This window comes from Frankliniella occidentalis, unplaced genomic scaffold (assembly GCF_000697945.3).
Source record: "Frankliniella occidentalis isolate FOCC.00 unplaced genomic scaffold, Focc_3.1 Scaffold46, whole genome shotgun sequence".
Lineage (NCBI taxonomy): Eukaryota > Metazoa > Arthropoda > Insecta > Thysanoptera > Thripidae > Frankliniella > Frankliniella occidentalis.
In genome coordinates this window covers 824,240-829,298 of record NW_026267176.1, presented here as the reverse complement: position 1 = coordinate 829,298, position 5,059 = coordinate 824,240, and positions in this window count along the sequence as shown.

Here is a 5,059-nt window from a genome sequence, read left to right as displayed (position 1 = left end):
CTCTCTCTCTCTCTCTCTCTCTCTCTCTCTCACCCTCGCCGTTCTCCAGCGGTCAAGGCCAGGGATTCGCCGCGAACAGCACTCCCACGGATCAGGGTGCGGCTCCCCTAGCTTGACGATCGCCCCGCCCCTCCCTGCCCTCTCCTACTCCTCTGTGCTACCGCTCTCTTGAGGAGGACAGAAAGGGGGGAGGGCGGTAAGCTCCCTGAACACCTGATGGAGCGGGGGCGAGGGCGGCGGCGGCGCCGCGGGCCGCGCTGTACAGAGGTGTAAAATCAGGTGGGCGGATGCCTGTCCCGGTGGGCCCGGTGGGGGTGGCGGCGAAGTGAAGGGGTGGCTCTGACGTCAGCCACCTGACAGGCGAGGCCGTGGAGTGGAGTGTCACATCGGTGGAACAATCGCCCGACACGGCTGCGGATGCGGGCCCCGCCCCGCCCCCGTGCCTGACCCTGGCGCCCTTCCTGACGCGGAGTGACCCTGCGGGTGAGATCCGAATTCTGTCGAGGTCTCTCACATCCTCCGTTTTCGGCAACCCGGTGACCTGGTGCGCGCCCGCACCACATCGACCGCCCAAACAAGCATTTTCAAAGTAAAAATAATTGTTGATGCCGCCGAATGCGTCTTTAAACGGACGCTAGGCGGCCGTATCGTGTACTCCTCCAGCCGGTCGCGCCACTGTACTCACTCCCGTAGCCGGTCGCTTTGCACTCCTGCAGCCACTTCCTGTACCGGGTGTAACTGTGAATGCGCAGCAGTGTTGCGGATTTGCCTACTCTTTACACCCGTAAGAGGCCGCACGGCCATAACGCAATCCCGCAACACTGCTCCGTATTCACATTTACACCCGGTACTCTTCTTGCAACCGATCGCTGTACTCCCGCAGCCATGGCCGATGTACTCCTGCAGGTCCCGGCCTTCGCGGTCACCTCCGGCCGTCTCGCAGGACCGGCAGGGCAAGGCGGGGGGAATGTTTTGACCGCTGCCGTCGTGATGCACGGTGATATTACCCGAGAGCCTGCGGCCTGCACGGCTGTTTTCGAGCGAAACTGGACAGGGCAGGAAGGTGCGTGGGGCGGGGTGGACCAGGTCGGGGCGAGGCGGCGGCGGCATGGGGTAGGGTAGGGCAGGGCGGGGCGTGGTGGGACTGGCAAGGCCGGCAGCGGAGCCGGCCGAGCCCCTGGCGGGTAGGCAGCCCCGTGGCGCTCGCGTGCCGGAGGGTTGCCTACCCCGCCGCCCGCAGGCGACCTCCGCACGCCACTCAAGGACTCGGGGCGCGGGGTGCCGCCCTGGGCTGGGCTGCCCCGGGCCCTGGTCAGGCCGGGCTCCGGGGGCGTTCCCTCCTCGCAAAATTAGCCGAGATTTATGAGGTCGTGGGTCGGGCGAAGAGATGGGATCTCCGGTGGAGTACGGCCAAACGTTGCTGTTGGTGGCCGAGGCATCGCCATCGCACAGCCACACGGAACGCACGGACGGTTTGGTTTCCGCCGTTCCCGACAGTAAAAAGTAATTACCATAAAACAAACCTGAGCCCGGCTGCTGCAGATGGACCTGGATGCACCGCGCCGCCGCCGCTGCGCCGCCGAGCCGGGCTGGGCCCGCCGCCTCCCGAGCCCAGCCTGCCGTCTGAAGGTGAAGGCGAAATAAAAGAAACGTAATGATGGAGCCCAGGCCCAGCCGGGCCGGGCCGGGCCGGCCGGGCGAGCGCAGCCGGGCGCGGGGAGCTGATGTGAATACTGATTGAACGGCCCGTGCGTAACACAATTGAACCGACAGCTTGTAAGCAGCGCGCGTATGACACAAAATGAAAAAAAAAACACAACAAAGCATCAGCTTGTCGCGACAAAATGCAGAGAAATGGACTGCTGGACTATTGAATGCAAAAAGTGCACGCGGTGGTGCCAGGAGTTTTATTGCTGCGTGTTATGACGCGAAACAAGGAGAGCGGCCAGCACGGGTCGCGCGAGGCCGCGCTCTCTTCCGACAGCCGACCAGGTTCATCCACCGCCCGCTTTTGCGCCTCTCGCCGAGAGGGAAGTGGGGCTATGAGGCCTGGCGGTGAGCCTGCTGGCTGGTGTAGCTGGTCAACGCGTGTTTTGTCTCCAAATTTGCACCTCGTTGCTCGAACACATGCGGGCGGTGGTCTAGCGGCAAGGTGAACTCTCTTTCTCTGTCTCTCTGCCTCTCACTGTCTCACTCTCTCACACACTTACACAGCTGGAAGTGCCTCGTCAGACCGCCACGTGCTGACTCCGCTGCGCATAGCTAGTGGTGCCCACAGCTGACTCGGCGTGGTCGACGTAAATTTGCGAGAGAGAGACAGATACACAAAGGGAAGGGGCGTTCCGAGAAAATGAAAATAAATGTATGAAAACTCACCATACATCAACACTGCGAGCTCCGCCAAATCAACATCAACTTGGTTTGATCGTCGGTTCCTAAACGGGACTTTTATTTTTATTTCGTTCACCACATGAGTCAAAACGTCTAGATAATCGTCTTGTGGCCACGGGAGCCCCGAGCTGCATGCGCTGCAGCAGACCTAGTATAGCGACTGCTTGCACCCGCCCTTCCGTCTCCGGCCGCGATCCAATTCTTGCACTTACTAATCCCTCGTGGGCATGTACCGTACGCACTGTGCCGCTCGGCGGTGACCCGCGCCCCGCCCCGCCTCGCCCCTCCCAACCGCAGTGCGTTTGTTTACACCTGCGGGCCGGGCGCCCCCACTGGGCCCCAGTGGTCAATCCACTCCACTCCATGAGTTTGGATGGATTGACCCAGCCTTGAGGAGGGGGCCGGGGACTAGCGGGGGAAGGTGGGTCGCGGCGGGCTGGCTGTGCGTGGCGTGGCAGGGTGGGGCGGGGCGGGGCGTGGTGCGTCGAGGCGGGCGGGGCGGGGCCGGGTAGCCGGGGCGGGCGAGGCGGGGCGAATGCGGCGTGGGCCTGGCGCGCGTCGCTCGCCAAACTCGCACAGTCTCTAGTCGTCGTCGGCCCCAGCTGATCGGGATGCAGCGCCTCTCGCGGAAGCAGCGTGCCTCGCGGAACAGAGCGAACGGACCGCGCGTCTCTCGATAAGGTAGGACCCCCAGGCTGACTTCATTGTCCAGTGGTTCGGCGATGAATCAGTGGAATGAATAATTGAACGAATTTAGAAACGGCCGGATGGAGCGAATAAACGAACCAATAATAATGTATCGATGTATAATGAATGGCTTGCACACTCTAAAGCTTTTCTAGAAAATTTGTCTAGTAACTATCAGTAGTTATGCAAATTTTCAAATAAACACTGTAGAGTGCTAAACGACTGGACCGACTAGACTTAGTAGCGGAATTGACTGCCAAAACGACAGATTGAATAATTGATTCACGTGGATTAAGGAAACAATAATGAACGATGTGAGATGTCTCTGGTAAATAAGAGGTCCATAAAATTTGTCATGATTTTACAAAATTTTCTTAACCTCTTTTGTAAATTATTTCATTGTCACAAGAAATTTTACACTTGTCGATTTGATACTAGGAATACGATGGTACGATGCTTTGTACTAAAAAAGATACTCCTTGGATCTTTCGTAAACACAACAACGGTATCTTCGAAAAGTTTTTTGTTCCTTTACAATAAAAATCCATCGGTTAAGGCGACTAAAATAGAGATTGCGAACGATAGACGCGTAACAGACTTTACTTTATTGCAGCAGACAGTCGTGAATCGATTCCCTCCGTGAACTATACGAAAGACCTAAATTGCATTTGTGGGGCTGTTTTCGCCGATATATGCCAAACTTGCCAGCCACTTCAATGGCTTATTGAATGGCTAACCGGCTGAGTGGCGGCCGAGTGCGGGTCGTGTCAGGTGTCAGGCCCACGCGGCGGGGCTTCTTGTTCCCGGTCAACGCCACCCCGCCGGGCTCCCCGGGCTCCCCGCCGCGCTCTGCTGCCCGCGGGCGCGGGCGGCAGCCCCGATTAGAGGCGAGCTTGCCAAGAATGGGGCGCAATTACTCGCTGGCGGGTATGAACCGAGTCGCCAGACAGACGGATACTGCGGGTCATGAACTGGGCTGCCGCAGATGTAATGACTTCGTGCACAGCATCAAGTCGTATAGGGATGCATTTTATCATTAATTTGCATAAACTAGTGCACATTTTTGCCGTGTCTATAACTTTGGTTTACTCCCCTCCAGACGTTTTCATTTCGGTATTGTTCTTGCGCCCGTTTGTAGTAAAAGGGGAGGAAGTTCTGCGGCCCCGGGGGGGGCTGGCGGACCGCACCCGCCACTGCTCCATAGAGGATCGCCAACCTTGTGCAAAGGTCAAAGCAGGCTCTGTTGTGTGGCGCCGCGAGTTGGGTGGAGAAAGGGCGGCTGAGCCTGAGCCACCCCCTACACCGCCCCCCTCCCCCACCCCGGACCTACGGGGGCCGCTGGGCTGCTCACCCTCGGGAAGGTTGCGGTCGTCCTGCCTGTTCAAACATTTGATCCGATTTGTGCGAGTAGCAGCAGGCTGTGCGGCTGTCCTGCCCCAGGGGTTGCCGTATCACGCCTGTCACCCCTCCTCTTCCCAACCTCCACCCGAGCCCGGGTCGATACCCAGCTGTGAGCCTAGCGACTCCCGCGTCGAGTACTCCATCCCCCTCCCCTCCATCCCCGCGACCCGCAGCGTGCACCGGCCGGCGGACGGGCGCCAGGAGGACCAAAGGCGGGCGATTTAAAGTGCGCGTGCTCTGTTCCAGGATGCTACCCCCTTGCTACATCGTCATCGCGGTGCTCGGCGCGCTGGTCCTGCTGCACCTCCTCTTCGAGCTGCACTACTTCACCAGGTCGCTGCTCACCGTGGTCGTCGGCCTCTTCTGCAAAAAGAACAGACACATCCTGGACACGCTCAGCGTGAGAGGTGAGTTCAGGGCGTTCCTCCCTGATTCTTCTCGTGGCGGCGGGGAAGTGAGGAGTGTCGTAGATGAGAGAGCACCGACACGGAGCAAACAAAACCGAAGTCTCTCCCCTGTTCTGGAACCGCAGACGAGACGCAGGCCGCCACCTCTCATTGCGTGTGGTACGTGTGCCCGC